Below are 25042 nucleotides of genomic sequence, written 5' to 3' on the forward strand. Positions count from 1 at the left end.
CACAAAGGGGTACATTGTAGAACAATTGCCTGTCCTTCCCTCATGTTATGTACTCCCCCTCATGTATCTTGATTGGCAAGGACAGTTATTCTGCCATTCTCTCTCGCTTTCTCTCTCTCCCTCTCTGGTACACACATACGCACACACGCACACACACACACACACACACACACACACACACACACACACACACACACACGCATGCACACACGCACACACGCACACACACAGCAGTAGCAGTGTTCATTACATGGCCTAATTATTGTGGTAATCTTGAGTGACAGTATCATGCATTTACTGTCTGATATCCTGGGGGTAATGACTAGTGGCATCCATGCATCCTCCTTGGAATTATTTTAAAAAGTGAAATGGAAGACTTGCATAGCTCCTCCATTGTAATCTCATAATCGTTTTCCTTAAATAAACTATGAAACTGATACATACAGAGATATAGAGAAGGTTGGAAATGTTTTTATCTGTCTTGGCCAGATGCTTGTTGGTTCTACTCTTGGGATATGTCACTGAATTGCTGTAACATTTTAACTTTTAAGCTGGATATTTGTCATAAACAATTTGAGGCAACTGTATAGGAAAGTGGTGTAGGGTATACAAAGCGGCCAATAAAAATGGAGATAGCTGAGTTAGGATGGGCTTATCTTTTTGGTCGGCCCATAGTGATTTCTATAAAGTTTTGTATACTCTATTTGTGGATATTCAATAACCCAGAAACCAGCCCACAATGTCTGACTTAACACCTATGTGATAAGTAATTCACCATATTTCCTTGTTGAAGATAGCTAGCTGTTACATCAAAATGTATAATAAACATGCGCTATCTCATTATCCTCAATGCCCTTTCTATGTTTCGGATCATCATATCTTGTTCGGCAAGTCTAATGAAGCAGTCCTGTGCCTGTCCTCAGAGCTGTTAATGGCTACATTAACTGGCAGTAAAGCATGTGAATGTCCACCTCTGTAAAGCCTCACTAAGCTCAGACGGCATTGATTGAACTTTTTGGCTTTTACTTAATTTAGAGGTACGATAAAGCTATCTCCTTTTAAACATTGAGTTTTCACCTTCAGTGAACTTGAGATTCAAGGAGAGTGGCACAGCCCCAGCTGTCACTCAGAATGATGTCAGAGTCTATGTGTGGCTACTAGACAATCAGCTGCAGTGTTGCTGGATTCAGGCTCCACCTGGTCAAATGACTGATTTGATTCTTTCAGTGTCTTAGAGAGAATACATGCACATCAGTGGTGGCTGGTGGGAGGAGCTATAGGAGGACAGGCTCATTGTATTGGCTGGAATGGAATCAATGGATCGGAGTCCAACGTGGTTTCCATACATTTGATACAGACGCCTCACAGGTCCTCAACTGGCAGCTTCATTAAATAGTACCAGCAAAACACCAGTCTCAACGTGAACAGTGAAGAGGCGACTCCGGGATGCTGACCTTCTAAGCAGAGTTGCAAAGAAAAAGCCATATCTCAGACTGCCCCATCTTAATCTTTTCTTTTTATTGGCCAGTCTGAGATATGGCTTTTTCATTGCAACTCTGCCTAGAAAGTCAGCATCCCGGAGTCGCCTCTTCACTGTTGACGTTGAGACTGCTGTTTTGCGGGTACTATTTAATGAAGCTGCCAGTTGAGGACCTGTGAGGCGTCTGTTTCTCAAACTAGACACTGTAATGTATTTGTCCTCTTGCTCAGTTGTGCACCGGGGCCTCCCACTCCTCTTTCTATTCTGGTTAGAGCCAGTTTGCGCTGTTCTGTGAAGGGAGTAGTACACAGCGTTGTACGAGATCTTCAGTTTCTTGGCAATTTCTTGCATGGAATAGCCTTCATTTCTCAGAACAAGAATAGACTGACGAGTTTCAGAAGAAAGTTATTTGTTTCTGGTCATTTTGATCCTGTAATCGAACCCACAATTGCTGATGCTCCAGATACGCAACTAGTCTCAAGAAGGCCAGTTTTATTGCTTCTTTAATCAGCACAACAGTTTTCAGCTGTGCTAACATAATTGCAAAAGGGTTTTCTAATGATCAATTAGCCTTTTAAAATGATAAACTTGGATTAGCAAACACAACGTGCCATTGGAACACAGGACTGATGGTTGCTGATAATGGGCCTCTGTATGCCTTTGTAGATATTACATTAAAAATCAGCCGTTTCCAGCTACAATAGCCATTTACAACATTAACAATGTCTACACTGTATTTCTGATCTATTTTATTTTATTTTAATGGACAAAAAAATTGCTTTTCTTTCGAAAACAAGAACATTTCTAAGTGACCCCAAACTTTTGAACGGTAGTGTATGTTTTGTCCTCTGTTTCATGTTTTGCAAAGAGAGATATACAGTGGTATTTGATACACTGCCGATTTTGCAGGTTTTCCTACTTACAAAGCATGTAGAGGTCTGTAATTTTTATCATAGGTACACTTCAACTGTGAGAGACGGAATCTAAAACAAAAATCCAGAAAATCACATTGTATGATTTTTAAGTAATTAATTTGCATTTTATTGCATGACATAAGTATTTGATCACCTACCAACCAGTAAGAATTTCGGCTCTCACAGACCTGTTAGTTTTTCTTTAAGAAGCCCTCCTGTTCTCCACTCATTACCTTTATTAACGGCACCTGTTTGAACTCGTTACCTGTATAAAAGACACCTGTCCACACACTCAATCAAACAGACTCCAACCTCTCCACAATGGCCAAGACCAGAGAGCTGTGTAAGGACATCAGGGATAAAATTGTAGACCTGCACAAGGCTGGGATGGGCTACAGGACAATAGGCAAGCAGCTTGGTGAGAAGGCAACAACTGTTGGCGCAATTATTAGAAAATGAAAGAAGTTCAAGATGACTGTCAATCACCCTCGGTCTGGGGCTCCATGCAAGATCTCACCTCGTGGGGCATCAATGATCATGAGGAAGGTGAGGGATCAGCCCAGAACTACACGGCAGGACCTGGTCAATGACCTGAAGAGAGCTGGGACCACAGTCTCAAAGAAAACCATTAGTAACACACTACGCCGTCATGGATTAAAATCCTGCAGCGCACGCAAGGTCCCCCTGCTCAAGCCAGCGCATGTCCAGGCCCGTCTGAAGTTTGCCAATGACCATCTGGATGATCCAGAGGAGGAATGGGAGAAGGTCATGTGGTCTGATGAGACAAAAATATAGCTTTTTGGTCTAAACTCCACTTGCCGAGTTTGGAGGAAGAAGAAGGATGAGTACAACCCCAAGAACACCATCCCAATCGTGAAGCATGGAGGTGGAAACATCATTCTTTGGGGAGGGGACATGATGACTGCACCGTATTGAGGGGAGGATGGATGGGGCCATGTATCGCGAGATCTTGGCCAGCAACCTCCTTTCCTCAGTAAGAGCATTGAAGATGGGTCGTGGCTGGGTCTTCCAGCATGACAACGACCCGAAACACACAGCCAGGGCAACTAAGGAGTGGCTCCGTAAGAAGCATCTCAAGGTCCCGGAGTGGCCTAGCCAGTCTCCAGACCTGAACACAATAGAAAATCTTTGGAGGGAGCTGAAAGTCCGTATTGCCCAGCGACAGCCCCGAAACCTGAAGGATCTGGAGAAGGTCTGTATGGAGGAGTGGGCCAAAATACCTGCTGCAGTGTGTGCAAACCTGGTCAAGACCTACAGGAAACATATGATCTCTGTAATTGCAAACAAAGGTTTCTGTACCAAATATTAAGTTCTGTTTTTCTGATGTATCAAATACTTATGTTATGCAATAAAATGCAAATTAATTACTTAAAAATCATACAATGTGATTTTCTGAATTACAGACCTCTACATGCTTTGTAAGTAGGAAAACCTGCAAAATTGGCAGTGTATCAAATACTTGTCCTCCCCACTGTACGTCTTAAACGCCCTGAAGGCATCATACAATACAAATAAAAAATGTTAATGAAACCAAATCTAAATTTTCAATTTCCCATTGAATCCATTGCATTAAAATCTATATATTGTCATGGGCAAAAATGCTGTTTATTTCACTGTTTTTATTTATGACTGTGGATATTTGAGGTTTGTGGAATAATCTCCTGTGTTTTTTAATGGCCGAGGCTGTGGCCCCACCACGTCCTGCCCTGTTTCCTGCCTGGATCCCTTTTCCCCAGACCTGAAGATCTGAATCACGTTCTGCGTTTCTTTACCTCTACTTTACGCAAAAACGTTTGTGGTCACCCTCCCTTCACATTTCTCACTGTCAATTGTGAATGATAATTCTTAAAGCATCTGCATTCCAACCATTTGATCTTAATCAATTGCATGGGGATATGCATTTATATCTTCTTTGAGTTATACAGTGTTGTTTCGAAGTAGCCTACTGTGTTGTTTAGAATTATGTACAGTGAGTGAATTTTAGAGCAGATGGTGCTAACAAACTGTAGCATAGCCTACCTGTGTTTAGTTTCAATCAAAGCACATATTTGCCTAGTGGCATGCGCTGTTGAGTTTTCTCCACATGAGAGAAAAATGTGACCATTCGAACAATCATCTAGAAATTAGGTGGTGTTTTTCGTCTTACAGTAACGTTATAATATGCTATTATATTTGATTATGTTACGTGATTCAGCTTTGATCTAACTTATTAAATGAGCACCATTGTCACGCCCTGACTCAGGGGACGCTTATATGTTGAGTCAGGGTGTGTATATTCCTTGTTGTGCTTTTTCTATGTTGTCGATCTAGTATGTGTGGATCTATGTTGGCCGGTGTGGTTCCCAATCAGAGGCAGCTGTCGCTCGTTGTCTCTGATTGGGGACCATACTTAGGCAGCCTATTGGCACTGTCTAGTTGTGGGATCTTGTTCCGGTTAAGGTATGTTGTGTGTGCTACCTTGGACTTCACGTTTCGTTTCCTTTGTTGTTTTGTCGTGTGTTTATATAGTTAAAATAAACATGTACGCATATCACGCTGCGCCTTGGTCTGACCCGTCATTCAACGAACGTGACAGAAGATCCCACCAAACAAGGATCAAGCAGCGTGCCAAGGAGGAGCAGAGAGGATGGACTTGGCGGGAGATAAGAGAGGATATGGCAAGGCAAATGGAGGCCCTGAAAGGGATCAGACCCGAGAGGCAACCCCAATAAAAAATTTTTTGGGGGGCACACGGTGTGGACGACGAGGCAGCAGGAGGCCGTGAAAAGGCGGATCTGCAGGTTAGGAGAGGAGGCCACCATGTTACGGGGGATGTTGGCTCAGAGGGAGCAGGAGTTATTCGGTCAGAGGGAGGCGCTACAGGAGGCTAAAAGGGAGACGGAAAAAGTAGAGGCACAGCGAGAGGAGCTGGATAGGCAGCAGAAGGAGCGGGGGTTAATAAAGGAACCCAGTCCTGCTCCTCGCACCAAGAAAGTGGTGCGTGTCGCCAGTCCGGTCCGGCCCATTCCTGCTCCCCGCACCAAGCCAGTGGTGCGCGTCGCCAGCCCGGCCCGGCCTGTTCCTGCTCCTCGCACCAAGCCAGTGGTGCGCGTCGCCAGCCCGGCCCGGCCTGTTCCTGCTCCTCGCACCAAGCCAGTGGTGCGCGTCGCCAGCCCGGCCCGGCCTGTTCCTGCTCAACGCACCAAGCCAGTGGTGCGCGTCGCCAGCCCGGCCCGGCCTGTTCCTGCTCTTCGCACCAAGCCAGTGGTGCGCGTCGCCAGCCCGGCCCAGCCTGTTCCTGCTCCTCGCACCAAGCCAGAAGGTGCGCGTCGCCAGTCCGGCCCGGCCCATTCCTGTCCCTCGCACCAAGCCAGTGGTGCGTGTTCCTAGTCCGGTTCGGCCCGTGCCTGCTCCTCGCACCAGACCAGTGGTGCGTTTGTCCAGTCCGGCATGGCCCGTGCCCGTTCCACCGGTGCTCCACTCCGGAGCCAGAGCAGTCCGCTCCACCGGTGCCTGATCCAGCTTCGGTCAGCTGTTCCACTCCGGAGCCAGAGCAGTCCGCTCCACCGGTGCCCAGTCCAGCTCCGGTCAGCAGCTCTAGTCCAGACCATGACGTCAGCCCCTCTCCAGGTTCGGGGTCTCCCACACCAGGGTCCAGACAGGGCCTGGCGTATCGTGGGAGGAAGGAGAGGGGAAGCAGCGTGCCGAGGTCCAGACCAGACCAGGGGCGCAACAGGGATGCGGAGAGTGAGAGGTCGTCACACCCCGAGCCGGATCCTTTTTCTATGTTGTCAATCTAGTATGTGTGGATCTATGTTGGCCGGTGTGGTTCCCAATCAGAGGCAGCTGTCGCTCGTTGTCTCTGATTGGGGACCATACTTAGGCAGCCTATTGGCACTGTCTAGTTGTGGGATCTTGTTAAGGTATGTTGTGTGTGCTACCTTGGACTTCACGTTTCGTTTCCTTTGTTGTTTTGTCGTGTGTTCATATAGTTAAAATAAACATGTACGCATATCACGATGCGCCTTGGTCTGACCCGTCATTCAACGAACGTGACAACCATTTGCCAGAGTAGCCAGTTCTCTACGAGTACAGCAGCAGAGACTGTGCGTAAAGTAGTGAATCTCGCACATGCGCTTCGGGACCTTTAGCTGTTGGAAAAAAAGTCCAGAAAAGTCAGATCTGGAGCCACTCCGTTTTTTAATAGCCTGAAATGGCGCTAAAGTGCAGTTTGTATTAGGTATTGCTTAATTATTTTAATTCTGCTTTGGTATTCTAGTGCAAACCGTTTAAGCATTAGAAATTAACAAGGATTGGGCATCTGAAAGTACAGAGAGATTTATCCTCACAAATGTAATGAAGTGCTGCAAAGCACTAAACACATGCTCTCCTCCCTCTTTCATGCATTCAACTTTGGGCTCTTTCAGATTCCCACTCCTGGGTTATTTTTTGTCAAAATGATTGCGAAAAAGTAAACTTGAAGGAAAACTTTTAATCACCTGATTATGGGAAGTAGCCTATTGTAAGGGTTGGTGTGAGGTGTGACCCAGGTGCGGTGCAGGATAGACAGTAGGCAGTAGGCAGAGATGATTAGTCCAGACTGTGAGTAAGGAGGTGCCTAAGGTTGTCGGAGGATGACACCTAGTGGGTCGCTCCGGAACTGTGACCCCCTCCTGTAACAGCCTATTGTTTTTCATAAGGGCCCATATTCTAGGGAAGGCTTACCAGCACACATTACGCTATGGTAAAACAAACATGGATTACTAACCCATATTATACCAAAATCTTTTACCATAACTAATAGAAAGAGAGAATGGTTGGACCACAATTTATGAGCCCAGAATAGGGTGGTGGGCTACCCATATTTTATTTTATTTCCATCCATTCCATTTTTACACACACATCAAGATAAAAACTAAATGATTTAGAGAGTTAATAACTGTGGGGTTTGGGAAATGTAGGAAACTCCTGTGTAGGCTATATGGGTGACCTATATTGGCTTCATGCATGGAGTTGGTATTTGTCAAACAGTGGGATAATAATGCTATACTGTGCCTACCTGTGAGTCTATTAGGAGCAACTCTGTGGGCTGATTATAGAAGCTCACATAATGAACCAATTAAATTCACTAACAATGCCTTCGGTAGAGCGGGGCAATAATTCATATTTTAATAAGAACGTGCCTGAGACAGGTGGCATCGGGGGCCCAGTGCCCCCTTGTGGTTTGGGTATATACACATTAGGAACACCTTCCTAATATTGTGTTTGCCCTCAGAACGGCCTCAAATCGTCGGGCATGGACTCAACAAGATGTTGAAAGCGTTCCATAGGGATGATGGCTGAACATCTCATTCCAAAATCATGGGCCTTAATATGGAGTTGGTCCCCCCTTTGCTGCTATAACAGCCTCCACTCTTCTGGGAAGGCTTTCCACTAGATGTTGGAACATTGCTGCGGGGACTTGCTTCCATTAAGCCACAAGGGCATTAGTGAGGTCGGGCACTGATGTTGGGCGATTAGGCCTGGCTCGCGGTCGGCGTTCAAATTCATCCCAAAGGTGTTCGATGGGGTTCAGGTCAGGGCTCTGTGCAGGCCAGTCAAGTTCTTCCACCCTGATCTCGACAAACCATTTCTGTATGGACCTCGCTTTGTGCACGGCGGCATTGTCATGCTGAAACAGGAAGTGTACAGTTGGCACAACGCATTCGGGCAGGTAGCGTCCTCCTGATATCTGCCAAACCCAGATTTGTTTGTTGGACTGCCAGATGGTGAAGCGTGATTCATCACTCCAGAGAGTGCGTTTCCACCGCTCCAGAGTCCAATGGCGCCGAGCTTTACACAACTCCAGCCGATGCTTGGCATTGCGCATGGTGATCTTAGGCTTGTGTGCGGCTGCTCAGCCATGGAAACCCATTTCATGAAGCTCCCGATGAACAGTTATTGTGCTGGCATTGTTTCCAGAGGCAGTTTGGAACTCGGTAGTGAGTGTTGCAACCAAGGACAGATGATTTTTACGCGCTATGTGCTTCAGCACTCGGCGGTCCCATTCTGTTAGCTTGTGTGGCCTACCACTTTGCGGCTGAGCCATTGTTGATCCTAGATGTTTCCACTTCACAACAGCACTTACAGTTGACCGGACAGCTCTAGCAGGGCAGAAATTTGACAAACTGACTTGTTGGAAAGTTGGCTGTGTGCTCAATTTTATACACCTGTCAGCAACGGGTGAGGCTGAAATAGACGAATTCAGTCATTTGAAGGTGTGTCCACATACTTTTGGTGTATCGTTCTTCCCAGTTTCACTTTGAACCGTTGCTGTTATGAGGATACCTTGTAGCCTACTGCCACCACATCACCGCTGGTATGCAGAGGTTGTGAAACGGGTAAAGTCAAAGACAGTAGCCCTACAGTATGAAGACTGGCAAAAACTGCTTCTCCAATCGAACTCCCCAATCACATTTGTAGGCGATGTCAGGTGCAGGCCGTCAAATCAAAGGCACTCCATCAATATAAAGTTATTTTTTACAAAATTGTAAACATTTCAGTTTGTCATTTTTACGAGGTTGGAGTAATAAATACATAAGACATTGGCTCCAAAAAATGTTTCATTTCTCTCATTGGGCGCGTTCGAGCTGATCATTTTTGTCAAGACGTTGACCATCGTTGGTCACCGCCTTTCAAAGTGTGTTGCATTATGGGGATTTTTTTTCCCTACTTGCGACTACATGTCGACTCCATGAACTTTACAAAAATCATGTGATCAAAGGTCCTGCAGTTTAGTATTCATACCCCTTGACGTATTCAACATTTTGTTGTGCTACAGCCGGAATTCAAAATTGATTAATTTATTTTTCTCTCTCACCCATCTACACACTATACCCCATAATGACAGTGATTTTAAAAAATTTTATGTTTGCAAATGTATTGAAAATGAAATACAGAAATATCTCATTTACATAAGTATTCACACCCCTGAATCAATACATGTTACAATCACCTTTGGCAGCGATTACAGCTGTGAGTCTTTCTGGGTAAATCTCTAAGATCTTTGCACACCTGGATTGTACATTATTTGAAATTATTCTTTTAAAAATTCTTCAAGGTCTGTCAAGTTGGTTGTTGATCATTGCTTGACAGCCATTTTCAAGTCTTGTCATACATTTTCAAGCCGATTTAATGTCAAAACTGTAACTAGGTCACTCAGGAACATTCAATGTCGTCTTGGTAAGCAACTCCAATGTATGTTTGGCCTTGTGTTTTAGGTTATTGTCCTGCTGAAAGGTGAATTTGTCTCCCAGTATCTATTGGAAAGCAGACTGAACCAGGTTTTCCTCTATGACTTTGCTTGTGCTTAGCTGTATTCTGTTTCTTTCTGTCCTAAAAAACTCCCTAGTCCTTGCCAATGACAAGCATACCCATAACATGATGCAGCCACCACAATGCTGGAAAATATGAAGAGTGGTACTCAGTGATGCCCTAAACATAACGAATTGTATTCAGGACATAAAGTTAATTTCTTTGCCACATTTTTAGCAGTTTTACTTTAGTGCCTTATTCTGTACACACTTCCTTCTTTTCACTCTGTCAATTAGGTAAGTATTGTGGAGTAACTACAATGTTGTTGATCCATCCTCAGTTTTCTCCTATCACAGCCATTCAACTCTGCAACTGTTTTGAAGTCACCATTGGACTCATGGTGAAATTCCTGAGTACTTTCCTTCTTCTCCAGCAACTGAGTTAGGAAGGAGGCCTGTATCTTTGTAGTGACTGGGTGTATTGATACACCATCCACAGTGTAATTAATAACTTCACCATGTGCAAAGGGATATTCAATGGCTGCTTTTTTTTGGGAGCCATCTACAAATAGGTGCCCTTCTTTGCAAGGCATTGGAAAACCTCCCTGGTCTTTGTGGTTGAATCTGTGTTTGAAATTCACTGCTCGACTGTGGGACCTTACAGATAATTGTATGTGTGGAGTACAGAGATGAGGTAGTCATTCAAAAATCATGTTAAACACTATTATTGCACACAGAGTGAGTCTATGCAACTTATTTTGTGACTTGATAAGTACATTATTACTTATTTAGGCTTGCCATAACAAAGGTGTTGAATACTTATTCTCTCAAATCATTTCAGATGTTCATTTGTAATTCATTTCTAAAAATTTCTAAAAACATCATTCCACTTTGACATTATGGGGTATTGTGTGTAGGCCAGTGAAACAAAATCTCAATTTAATCAATTTTAAATGTAGGCTGTAACACAACTAAATGTAGAAAAAGTAAAGTGTCAATAATTTCTGAAGGCACTGTAAGTGGCGACATCAAAGATTTACAGCATGTAGTGCCTTTTGCTTCCCAAAAAACAGAAGGTTGTCTCCCACAATGCTTTGGTTCCGACTTCAATTTGCAGTTGGTGAGGAGCAACTGCAGAAATGTTAAGTCGACTGCAGTCTAAAGTTTATGACCTTTGATCACATTGTTGTTTTAAAGGTCATGCAGTTGACATGTAGTCGCAAAAAAAAAAAAGTCTGACAATTTCTATACCCATAATGCAACACACTTTGGTCAACGTCTTGACAAAAGTGCTCTGCTCAAACGCGCCCTCTCTGTGGTAATGAGTCTCATGGTCCATAACACAGTAATGATAGGTGATAAGCCAACAAAAAGGTTGGCAAAAATATTTAGGAAAATGTGCAAAAATACTGACAAAACAAACAAATAAAAAACACTAAAAGGATCCAAAATCAAAAGGATTAGGCTTAAACAGGCATTCCTGCCAAAATAGGCCATTCGTTTTCAAACATCTCCTCATGGACGTTTCACAACTTTGTTGTAGCCCTGAACTTGCTCACCTGATTTACCTAGGTCGCGTTCCTCTGCTCAGACGTTGTATGCATCAGCCAACGGTTGTGTACCACTTCATCGACTGTGACGTCGGGCACCAGATTGCTATAACATATGATGTGGTTAGCTGATAAGTAAAATACCTATCCAGGCACTGTAAGATCTGGCATGCGTCAGCAACACACCCATGCTGCGTTCATAACCAAGTGGGAGCTAGGAATTTACCATTTGAAGCTGCGTAAACCATCAACTTAAAGTACAGCTATCATGTTTGCAACAAATTATAGTGTTCAAAAACCATATTAATAGATTGCTTTTTATAAATAATGTTTTGTTGTTGCATTTAACTGCCGAAAATGCTTTCATCAAGATAATTTCTTTAGTAGGTGAAGGCAGAGGTCAGCATGTGGGAGAAGTGGGAGCTCAGGATGATACATGAGTTTCCGACCAGTAATTACCAGTTGGAGGGCCGTTCAAGTGGACTTTTCCCAGTCGTATGTGATATGTATATAAATTCCCACTTCCCACTTGGTTAAGTATGCAGCACTTGTCAAGGGCATGATTATAGTTGATAAGTTGAATCAGGTGTGCTAGCTCTGGAATAGTTGAAATACATGGAATGGCTGGGGGTCCTCGAGGAGAGGTTTGAAAACCCCTGGGCTAACTTACCCAAGTACGGGTAACTGCATACTTGGAGTGTGTCTGAAAGTGGGTGTTGCAAAAGAAGTGGAAGGATCAACAGTGATGTGTGTAACATCAGTGGGTGGATCAACATTTACATTTACATTTACGTCATTTAGCAGAGTACGGAGGTGCCGTTCCCCTCACAGCTCCGTAGGCAAGCACCATGATCTTGTAGCAGATATGAGCTTCAACTAGAAGCCAGTGTAGTGTGCGGAGGAGCGGGGTGACGTGAGAGAACTTGGGAAGGTTGAACACCAGACGGGCTGCGGCATTCTGGATGAGTTGTAGGGGTTTAATGGCACAGGCAGGGAGCCCAGCCAACAGCGAGTTGCAGTAATCCAGACGGGAGTGCCTGGATTAGGACCTGTGCCGCTTCCTGTGTAAGGCAGGGTCGTACTCTCCGAATGTTGTAGAGCATGAACCTACAGGATCGGGTCACCGCCTTGATGTTAGCGGAGAACGACAGGGTGTTGTCCAGGGTCACGCCAAGGCTCTTCGCACTCTGGGAGGAGGACACAACGGAGTTGTCAACCGTGATGGCGAGATCATGGAACGGGCAGTCCTTCCCCGGGAGGAAGAGCAGCTCCGTCTTGCCAAGGTTCAGCTTGAGGTGGTGATCCGTCATCCATACTGATATGTCTGTCAGACATGCAGAGATGCGATTCGCCACCTGGTTATCAGAAGGGGGAAAGGAGAAGATTAGTTGTGTATCGTCAGCATAGCAATGATAGGAGAGGCCATGTGAGGATATGACAGAGCCAAGTGACTTGGTGTATAGCGAGAATAGGAGAGGGCCTAGAACTGAGCCCTGGGGGACACCAGTGGTGAGAGCACGTGGTGCGGAGACAGCTTCTCGCCACGCCACTTGGTAGGAGCGACCGGTCAGGTAGGACGCAATCCAAGAGTGAGCCGCGCCGGCGATGCCCAGCTCGGAGAGGGTGGAGAGGAGGATCTGATGGTTCACAGTATCAAAGGCAGCAGACAGGTCTAGAAGGACAAGAGCAGAGGAGAGAGAGTTAGCTTTAGCAGTGCGGAGAGCCTCCGTGACACAGAGAAGAGCAGTCTCAGTTGAATGACCAGTCTTGAAACCTGACTGGTTTGGATCAAGAAGGTCATTCTGAGAGAGATAGCAAGAGAGTTGGCTAAAGACGGCACGCTCAATAGTTTTGGAAAGAAAAGAAAGAAGGGATACTGGTCTGTAGTTGTTGACATCAGAGGGATCGAGTGTTGGTTTTTTGAGAAGGGGTGCAACTCTCGCTCTCTTGAAGACGGAAGGGACATAGCCAGCGGTCAAGGATGAGTTGATCAGCGAGGTGAGGTAGGGGAGAAGGTCACCGGAGATGGTCTGGAGAAGAGAGGAGGGGATAGGGTCAAGCGGGCAGGTTGTTGGGCGGCCTGCAGTCACAAGTCGCAAGATTTTATCTGGTGAGAGAGGGGAGAAAGAAGTCAAAGCATAGGGTAGGCCAGTGTGAGCAGGACCAGCAGTGTCATTTGACTTAACAAACGAGGATCGGATGTCGTCAACCTTCTTTTCAAAGTGGTTGACGAAGTCATCCACAGAGAGGGAGGAGGGGGTGGGGGGGGAGGAGGATTCAGCAGGGATTAGAATGTGGCAAAGAGCTTCCTAGGGTTAGATCAACAAAGAGCTTCCTAGGGTTAGATCAACAGCGATGGGTGTAACATCAGTGGGTGGATCAACAGCGATGGGTGTAACATCAGCGCTCCATTATTGGTTAGCTTAATGTTTACATAGCAGGTTAAGAGAACTGACGTAGCAGGTTAGGAGAATTAACATAGCAGGTTAGGATAATTAACATGGCAGGTTAGGAGAATGAGGTTAAGGTTAGGAAAAGGGTTAGACTTAGCTAAAATGCTACAGTTGTCAACAATCGACTTGTCGTGCAGCCCAATCAGCCACTCAAAATGGACTTGAGTGGCAACAAATCTGCCCGATTAGCTGATTCGCTTTCCATACATCCAAATCTGTTGATCCTCCCACTTCTGTTGACACACCCACCTTCAGACACACTCCATGTATGCAGTTATGACTCCACTTACTTGCCACAGCCTCCCTATGAGCAATTACAACACTGGCTAATGGTGATCTCTTCTTCTTCTTCCTTCTTCTTCTTCTTCTTCTTCTTCTTCTTCTTCTTCTTCTTCTTCTTCTTCTTCTTCTTCTTCTTCTTCTTCTTCTTCTTCTTCTTCTTCTTCTTCTTCTTCTTCTTCTTCTTCTTCTTCTTCTTTGGTATCATAGCGTTCGCACATTTTCTATGTGCATGCCGCCACCTACTGTGCGGTAGTGTGTGGTCAATCACGTTACATTTTGTGATACAAAAATGTAAATAAAATTGCACCACCAATGAACCCTACCACTAATTCATAAAAATAAAAAACACCACCCCATTCCACTACTTTGACCCTAACTGATCCTACACTAGGCCGATGGCCTGGGAGGACGGGACTCTTTCATTCAACACCCTGTAACTCTTTTGCAGAATAACCTTGTTATACTGCACAAACCACAACATATCTTCTGTGATTTACGTTCCATTTCTGCGGTACAATTGATAACCATGGCAATGAATGTTAAGAAGCCAACCTTACTGAAGCACAAATTCGTATCACTCTGTATTGGCCTATGCAACATTAACCAATTAAAAACAGTTATGTTGCAATTTGGTTTGTGCAGTAGGCTATAGGCCCAACACATTATGCACTTGATTTGCATATTGGCTATGCTTGAATTGCCCTGCTAACGTTGTTCTTCTCAAACCATTTTGAAATTATATTTTCTTTAATATGGTATATGAGCACACTGGTAATAGATCATTTGTTGTATTACTTCTGAGGCACAGCTAAGTGAGCATGATATATATATATATATATATTTTTTTTTACTGGACTGATGGCCTGCATCTGATGGTCAGTCTGAGGGGAGGGAGAGAGCAGAGGTGAGGCTGCCTCTCAGCCGACTCACCGTCCATCCGTTCTCTTCCGTCCCTCCGCAGTCTTTCAGCTGATGGCAAAACTCAAGTCGCAATGCATTATTTCTGCCTCATGCACCAATTCATGTTGTTACTGCTATGACCAGAGATAAAATAAAATATTCCTCTATATTCAAAAAGACACAAGCCGGCCACTAATAATAACAACACAAGCTTATCGGAAAACGTTGCTTTACTCATTAATCGCAGCTGCAGTGCTGGTTGTAGCGTGATTGGAAGTAGGGAGAACATGCATTTTATGGCTTATAAAAGTGTTGATAAAGTATTGACAATGCTGAACAACTTAAACATGAACTTACTAATAAAAACAGCAACTCTTTGCTGTATTCTTTGAGTCTCTCTCTAGTCATGGTTTTAAAAGTTTTGAAATCTCACAGTATCAACTTTGCTGTGCGCTCGAGGCTTCTTTTTACAATCTATGGCTCAAGGAAACTGTGCCGACACAGTGACCTGAGCTATCTGATTGGCCAATGGCAGGCCTATAGGTGCACTTGATTTGCTCTCTTGGCCTGCCGGGTAGAAGGAGTTCTAATTCAGATACCTGAAATGGTTAAAAATGAGAACACTTTGCCTTCCTGGCGCTAGGGCTGCTGAATCAAGTGCACCTACCGCCAACAGAGCGGGGGGAAAAAACATTTCGAACGCAAGGCTTTATCTTTGGGGTTTTTACAGAAATGTTTGGTGATCGACTAGGAATGCTTTGGAGATAGACCAATCCATCGCGATCGACCGGTTGGTGACCACTAGCCTAGGCCTACTACGGACCCTTGACCCATCATCCTCTACTCTCTTCACTACCTCAGCTTACTACACCTTCTGTTCTACTATGACCCTGGCAACCTCAACCTGTCTCTCTCGCACTGGACACTTCTGATCCCCAGCAACATGGGCACCTCCACAATTGACACACAGTTTTTTCTACCGATACTACACATTCCTTTGTCCCATGCCCTCCTGCACACTTCTCACATCTCGGAATATCCCTCCTACACACTGCTGCAACATGACCTTGGCATCTGAAACACCTCAGTGGGTTTGGCACAAAAGTTCTCACTGGATAACTGACATATCCTAACATGACTTTATCAGGTAAAGACTCTGCTTCAAAATTCAAAAGGACAGACAATGTCTTCTCAGTTTCACCACACTCGCATTTCAGTTTCCATTTCAGTTGCTCCACCTCAACAGGTAATGCCACCCCAGTAATAACTATTTTCAAAGGTGCCCTGCTCCGGAGTGCAAAGCATGTCACAGGTCTTGTCCCTAGTCACGTGACGCGAAGCTCCTGCTCCCTCTGGACGGAAGAAACACAGAAAAATATTAGTAATAAATCCACTTCGAGCTATCTTCACCGATTTAACAGTACCCAACTTATTTTCTACCCAGCCTGAGACTACATATGGATCAGCCAAAAGACAGCGATCCACTTTCTCCGAAAATGTTTCTCCCACTGGGCCCGAATCATCCTTTGTATGACCATCGGGGCGAGACTCAGACTCAAAGGTCTTCACCACATCTGCCACCACATTTATGAGCCATCAGACTGCAGAATATGGTTTGTACTTGGCGCCATTCTTCAACACACATCTTCCCACTGCACTCGGTTCTTCTCCTTCTTCCTCGCTGTCCATAATCATGTCTATCTGTTCATCATGCACTTGCCACACCTTCATCCGCACTGATGGCATTTCTCCAAAACCCAACTTCTGTTCCTCAGCCCAATTTACAAGTCTGGCTATCTCTGGCCTCTCCATGCTTCTCTTCTCCCCTGTATCAGCTGAGTACGAGATAGGCCTAATTCTGAACAAAACAGAAGAGTGGAGCCCCTACCACAAATGCTGGCACACATCTGCATGTGCTTTAGGACGCACCGCAGAGCTGAACTGCTGGTTGAAGCAAAACAAGAAAAGAATAAACAACGATATGAATATTAATTGGAATTAAGTATAAAGCAAACCTTTACCTCGTAAATGTTACCAAGTGCTTATGAGCTCCTTAACACCGCATCCAAGTAGAAAAAGCAGACATAAAATAACGAAAGAAACACATTTTTGCTTGACCTAATAAACTGGCAATATTAGCAAACTGAAACTGTGCTGTCAATTAATGGTAAAGGTTAAGAAAACACTAATGAGAAACACAGACATTGCAGGAGGATGATTCAATACAGGCTAAACGCTGGAATTATGTAATGGAACTATTCAGAAATGGGGAAATGTGCATTGGGATGGATAAGGTAAGGGTTAAGGTTTGGGATAGGCTTAAACCAAAACTAACTTTCTATAGTGGATTTGAACATGCAACCTCCGTTCACAACGCCCTAGAAGAACTGAAACCTACTTGAAGGTAATAGCGCTCACTGTTGCGCCTAGTGGCTGGTTTCCATGTCACCTCTCAACGTTGAATACTGACCACGGGTGACCTGGTTGTGATTTTTTTTAAGCATATGCTGCACTCATGCCTAGAATTGGAGTGCCATTTACAGTAAGTGGTGTCCTACCTGGATCAAGTCATTGACATATATAGCCAATTAGGCCTACATAGAATTACTTCATTTATGAATTGCATGCATGTGTTTGTGTGTGAGCGCGCACGTCTGCATGTGTGAATGTGTGTTACTGTTTACTTTACCACTCTTGACAGTCACAGACTGTCACCCACACTCAGAGACAATCTGGATGGTAGCAGTCTAGCAGGTGTTAGGCTATAGGAAAGCTGGGTTTGGTTTGCTTTCAGAAGCCATAAACCCTTGGGACATGCAGGCTGATGGCCAATGGAAGCAGCCCACAGACAGAAAGTGGCGGCTGAGGAAACCAGCCCAACAACATGGCCAACCTGTGTGTTGTTGTAGCAGCAGCAACATTGAGGGCAGTGTGAGATGAGATCAGTGTTATGAGGTCCAAGCTGGTGATGATGAGAGGAGATAGAGAAACAAAACCACAGAGTAAAACCCAAGCTGACAGGCCAGGTATAGGACAAGGCTGTTCTCATATCCCACTGGAAGATAAATGTAATTTGGGGTGAAAACAAACCTTTTATGTGCATCTTGTGACTCATCCATATTCATCAACCTCATCCACTTGAGACAAAACATCAGGGAGATGTTGGTAAGGCGTTGGAGTTTCCACGTCTGCACATCTCAAGAAGATCAACCTTGTTTACATTACATTTACACTGTAAGGTATTTCATTGAACTGGATGTTTTGAACAGCAATAGCATCTCTCTCCCCTAAGGGAAGCCTTCCTTCCCCATTGAAAGCTGCCAAAGAGATTGAAGGTGGGTGGAAACCGGCAGCATTTACATCCTGGCACTCTTTCTATGGGCTCCCAAGTGACGCAGCGGTCTAAGGCACTGCATCCCAGTGCTTGAGGCGTCACTACAGACCCCCTGGTTCGTTCCCAATCACAACCGGCCGTGATTGGGAGTCCCATAGGGTGGCGCACAATTGGCCCAGCGTAGTCCGTGTTTGGCCGGTGTAGGCCATCATTGTAAATAAGAATTTGTTCTTAACTAACTTGCCTAGTTAAATAAAAAATAAATATGGATGCTTTGAACTGCTTTGATAATAAATAAAAGGGGGCAGGTGCCAGAACACAATGTACTCTCACCAGCAATGTAGAGGTCCTTCATTGATAGTGTACCTTCTCAACACGGGGGACACATAGGCTACTATTATGTGGAGCTGGTTGGAGTCTTACTGTAATGTAATGTTGCTGGAATCAGGTGTCCTCTGAGGTGCCCACTGCCTGTAATTTAGCCTCGCCCTGGGTCACCTGTCTCAGGAGGAGAAGGAGAGGGTGTACTAGCGGTCAGCTAGTGGTAATTACGCATGAATACATCTAGCTACAGATTTTTTGGCCTGGATTCAAAAGGGATCTTATTGCCAAATGTACTGTATTATGAGTTGCTGCTATATCCCTTCTAAGGGACCGTTTTATTGTAGCCTTTAGTGTGATGGAGTGGTTGTGATGTAGCAGGCAGCAGCACCAGAGGGGGCTATCGTTGAAATCCCAGTTGAGTCACTATTAATATTCCCTTGGCTCGGAGGACAGGCTTTTATGGATTACTCCTATGAACGAGACCTGCATAACGAGGTAACAACATTAGAGTTAGACAAGCAGAGTGAGACACAATTATTCCGGGAAAGTGTCACCTGCAAACAAGAATACATCAAGCCAGAGAATAGATAATCGCACATCCATTTGAATGTGATCGTAGCTTAGTCTATCTATGGCTTTCTACTTGAAACCTTTAGAAACAGTATTCTGTCTGTTAGGCATACATCAAGTGAATGATTCTGAGCATGACTTGATAAAGGCCCCTGCAGCGTACATCGTATCTTTATCATGTGTTTAGCTCAAGCCTGAGGAATCGTCATCACAAAAGCTTTTTATAACCCTCTAATTCTGATTTACTGAAAGTGCTTATATTCTGTCATACTCCATCAAATCAATTTGCTCTTCAAACCAAGGCCTACTCCCCCTTGGTCTTCTTTGCAGAGTGTTGTATGATACACAGCCATTTCTGATGTATAATTAGATCCTAGTGTTGTCACGATACCAGAATTTTGATTTCGATACCGATACCAGGTTTAGTATCACGATACTTGATACAATCACAATCACCATACCAGAACGATCCCAAAACAACACCACGGCAAAAAAAGAAGGCATATTAGCCAAAGTCACAGAATGGCACTTGATCCAGACAGATAAACTTAGCTACTGCTCTGTTCAACTGTTGGGCATCTTTTGAGTTCAATATCATTGCATTCAAATGTTTTACATCTACATTTTTCAGAGAGCCATGTATGCATTAATGAATCAATAATACAATCATATAATCAATTTGACTTTGTTTTTAACATATCAACATAATGGTAATCATTTATTTGAATGGTAAATACAGTTGAAGTCGGAAGTTTACATACACCTTAGCCAAACACATTTAAACTCAGTTTTTCACAATTACTGACATTTAATCCTAGTAAAGAGTCCCTGTCTTAGGTCAGTTAGGATCACCACTTTATTTTAAGAATGTGAAATGTCAGAATAATAGTAGAGAGAATGATTTCTTTCAGCTTTTATTTCTTTCATCACATTCCCAGTGGGTCAGAAGTTTACATACACTCAATTAGTATTTGGTAGCATTGCCTTTAAATTGTTTAACTTGGTTCAAACGTTTTGGGTAGCCTTCCACAAGCTTCCTATAATAAGTTGGGTGAATTTTGGCCCATTCCTCCTGACAGAGCTGGTGTAACTGAGTCAGGTTTGTAGGCCTCCTTGCTCGCACACGTTTTTTCAGTTCTGCCCACATATTTTCTATAGGATTGAAGTCAGGGCTTTGTGATGGCCACTCCAATACCTTGACTTTGTTGTCCTTAAGCCATTTTGCCACAACTTTGGAAGTATGCTTGGGGTCATTGTCCATTTGGAAGACACATTTGCGACCAAGCTTTAACTTCCTGACTGATGTCTTGAGATGTTGCTTCAATATATCCACATAATTTTCCTTCCTCATGATGCCATCTATTTTGTGAAGTGCACCCGTCCCTCCTGCAGCAAAGCACCCCCACAGCATGATGCTGCCACCCCCGTGCTTCACGGTTGGGATGGTGTTCTTTGGCTAGCAAGGTCCCCCCTTTTTCCTCCAAACATAACGATGGTCATTATGGCCAAACAGTTCTATTTTTGTTTCATCAGATTAGAGGACATTTCTCCAAAAGGTACGATCTTTGTCCCAATGTGCAGTTGCAAACCGTAGTCTGGCTTTTTTAGGGCGGTTTTGGAGCAGTGGCTTCTTCCTTGCTGAGCGGCATTTCAGGTTATGTCGATATAGGACTCGTTTTACTGTGGATATAGATACTTTTGTACCTGTTTCCTCCAGCATCTTCACAAGGTCCTTTGCTGTTGTTCTGGAATTGATTTGCACTTTTCGCACCAAAGCACGTTCATCTCTAGGAGACAGAACGCGTCTCCTTCCTGAGCGGTATAACGACTGCGTGGTCCCATGATGTTTATACTTGCGTACTATTGTTTGTACAGATCAACGTGGTACCTTCAGGCATTTGGAAATTGCTCCCAATGATGAACCAGACTTGTGTAGGTCTACAATTCTTTTTCTGAGGTCTTGGCTGATTTCTTTTGATTTTCCCATGATGTCAAGTAAAAAGAGGCACTGAGTTTGAAGGTAGGCCTTGAAATACATCCACAGGTACACCTCCAATTGACTCAAATGATGTCAATTAGCCTATCAGAAGCTTCTAAAGCCATTACATCATTTTTGGTATTTTCCAAGCTGTTTAAAGGCACAGTCAACTTAGTGTATGTAAACTTCTGACCCACTGGAATTGTGATACAGTGAATTATAAGTAAAATAATCTGTCTGTAAACAATTGTTGGAAAAATGACTTGTGTCATGCACAAAGTAGATGTCCTAACCAACTTTTTTTCTCGCAAATATATATATATATATTTGCGAGAAAAACACATACACATACATACATACATCCATCCATACACACACACACATATCCTTTTTTAAATTATATTTCCCTTCATTACTTTCCAACCCCACCACCCCTTCCCCAATTGGAGTAAACTAGTGAACAACAACGCTTAGGCCTCTACTTCCAGCCCATACATACTATATACATTTTATGGACACATTCAAATTCTACAATAATTATATTTTGTTTGTTTTTACTCCTGAACTTCCTCCGATCATTTTCATGATGTCCATCTGGTTTGCTTCTATATGCCATATTTTTCTAACTGTGCTCTTTCACAAAAGCTCTCAACCTATAACCTATATACCTATTACGGACACAGTATGCTTTACATTAGTTATCTTGTTGGTATTAGTTGTTGTTATTAGTCCCAGCCTTCAGCTTCATTCAACACCTTCCATCTATCTCTTAACATCATCCATATTGGATTTCTATTTGCCATATATTTTTCAACTGTACTGTGATGTTTTACAAAAGTTCTGAACCTTTCTATTCTCATTGTTTCTACAGATCGTAAATTGAAAATAAACATTTTTGCTAAAAGTATTATTATATTATTGATCGATTGACTATGACTTTTCAGATCATCCAGTAGTGCTATCTGCAGGGTTAGCTCCAGGTAAATATTTCAATCCTTTAGCCATTCATGGACCTGTGTCCAAAAACAAGCTACAAATGGACAGTACCAAAACAAATGATCTAATGATTCTGTCTCTTCGCAGCAAAATCTGCAGAGCTGGGAAGATTGTATCCCCCATATAAATAACATTCTATTGGTAGCAAGAATTTTATATAATAATTTAAATTGAAAAATTCTAAGTTTTGAATCCGGTTTGCGTTTTGCGTATCAATTCATAAACACTATGCCATGGAATCGGTACGTCAAAAATCTCTTCCCAACTATTTTGCAATCTATATGGGACGAGTTTTAATGACTCCAACCTAAGTGTATGTAAACTTCCGACTTCAACTGTATCTATTGATAAACTAGGTAAATCAAGATGTAGCCTAGGCCTATTCACAATACAGGTGAATACACATTCAATAGGAGTGTGTGAATGCATTAAGTTAGTGAGCTTGTTTTGGTTGATTTCATGGGGCTACAGATGACAAACAACCTGTTTCCCTTCCATTTGGGATTTATTTTATTGTACTGAACAATTGCATAGAAGTAGTTTAGGAAACTAAGAAACTCCAAAATGTCCTACTTGCTGATTTGTTGAACACTGCACGTGTATGACTACAACCAGTTAGCAAGTCAGAAATTTCAGAGTTTCCTACTAGTTCCGACTAGCACTTGAACCAGGCATCAGTGGAGAAGGCAATGTGCGCTCTCCCTATAACGCCCCGTACACATCGTGAAGTATTTCATTACTCCTACGTCATCTTCATGGAGCCTTGCCCAGCTACTGAACCGACAAGTGTAGCACAGACAGAAGGGGTAACCCAGACACGTCAACGGACTATAAAACTGAAACATCCGTTTAGAATGTTTTCTCACCACCAAATATGGTAATGAGAGGAAGTCCAGTCGTGGGTAGTGGGAGAGAATAGAACTATGTGACACTTGGCCTACATTCTGCTAATTTTCTCATCTATGAAACATCTGATCTCAATGTCTTTGTCACGATCGTCGTAGAGAGTAGACCAATGCGCAGCGTTAGTTGCGAACAAACTTAACTTTATTATCTTAAGTGATAATATAACAACAAAACAATAAACGAAACGTGCAGTCCTACGGTTAACACAGAAACAACCCAAACGGAAACAAGATCCCACAAACACTAAGGGAAACAGACTGTTTAAATATGGCTCCCAATCAGAGACAACCAGCAACAGCTGACACTCGTTGCCTCTGATTGGGAGCCACTCTGGCCAACATAGAAATACCACAACTAGAACTCCCACACAGAACATAAACAACTAGAATTTACACACCCTGGCTCAACATATAGAGTCCCCAGAGCCAGGGTGTGACAGTACCCCCCCCAAAGGCGCGGACTGCGACCGCGCCTGAACATAAACAAACCAGGGGAGGGCTGGGTGGGCATTCCTCCTCGGAGGCGGTTCCGGCTCCGGGCTAGACCACCACCCTCCAATAATCCCCCCATAGCGCCCCTGGTCCGGTCTGGCCCCGCTGGCTGGAGCTGAACTGGACATCGTAGGAGCGGATAGCTTCAGCTCCGGTGTGGAGCAGCTGACCGGTACCTGACCAGGCACCGGTGACCCAGGCACGGGTTGTGCCGGGCTGACGACGCACACCCCTGGCGTGGTGCGTGGAGCAGGAACGGGCCGGACCGGGCTGACGATGCGCACCCCTGGCGTGGTGCGTGGAGCAGGAACGGGCCGGACCGGGCTGACGATGCGCACCCCTGGCTTGGTGCATGGAGCAGCAACGGGCCGGACCGGGCTGACGATGCACACCCCTGGCTTGGTGCGTGGAGCAGCAACGGGCCGGACCGGGCTGACGCTGCGCACCCCTGGCTTGGTGCGTGGAGCAGCAACGGGCCGGACCGGGCTGACGATGCGCACCCCTGGCTTGGTGCATGGAGCAGGAACGGGCCGGACCGGGCTGACAATGCGCACCCCTGACTTGGTGCGTGGAGCAGGAACGGGCTGGACCGGGCTGACGACTCGCACCCCTGGCTTGGTGCGAGTGGCAGGAACAGGCCGGGCCGGGCTGGCGACGCACACCGTAGGCTTGGTGCGAGGAGCAGGAACAGGCCGGGCCGGGCTGGCGACGCGCACCATCCACTTAGTGCGGGGAGCAGGAACGGGCCGGACCGGACTGGTGACGCACACCACTTGCTTGGTGTGAGGAGCGGGACTGGGTTTCGTCATAACCCTCCGCTCCCTCAGCTGCCTACCGAGTTCCTCTCGCCGTGCCTCAATTCTCACCTTCTCCCTTATCGCCTCCAATAGCTCCACCCTCTGCACCACTAACTCCTGCTCCCTCTGCGCCAATAGCCCCCTTAACCTGGTGGCCTCCTCACCTAACCTCCTACTACGCCCTGTAGCTGCCTCCTGCTGCCCCGTCGCCCATGCCGTATGCCCCCCCCCTAAATTTTTTTTGGAGTTGCCTCTCGTCCGTCCAACGACGACATTGTTGACGCCGTTGCTCCTCTCTCCGTCGCGCCTCTACCGTCTCACTCCATGGACGGCGATCCATCCCGGCCTGGATTTCCTCCCAGGTCCAGGACCCCTGCCCGTCCAATATTTGCTCCCACGTCCAGGCTGCCTGCTCCTGGACACGCTGCTTGGTCCTGGTATGGTGGGATCTTCTGTCACGATCGTCGTAGAGAGTAGACCAATGCGCAGCGTTAGTTGCGAACATACTTAACTTTATTATCTTAAGTGATAATATAACAACAAAACAATAAACGAAACGTGCAGTCCTACGGTTAACACAGAAACAAACCAAACGGAAACAAGATCCCACAAACACTAAGGGAAACAGACTGTTTAAATATGGCTCCCAATCAGAGACAACCAGCAACAGCTGACACTCGTTGCCTCTGATTGGGAGCCACTCTGGCCAACATAGAAAATCAACAACTAGAACTCCCACACAGAACATAAACACATAGAATCTACACACCCTGGC

The sequence above is a fragment of the Coregonus lavaretus genome, assembly GCF_964263955.1.
Source record: "Coregonus lavaretus genome assembly, chromosome: 33".
NCBI classification, from domain to species: domain Eukaryota; kingdom Metazoa; phylum Chordata; class Actinopteri; order Salmoniformes; family Salmonidae; genus Coregonus; species Coregonus lavaretus.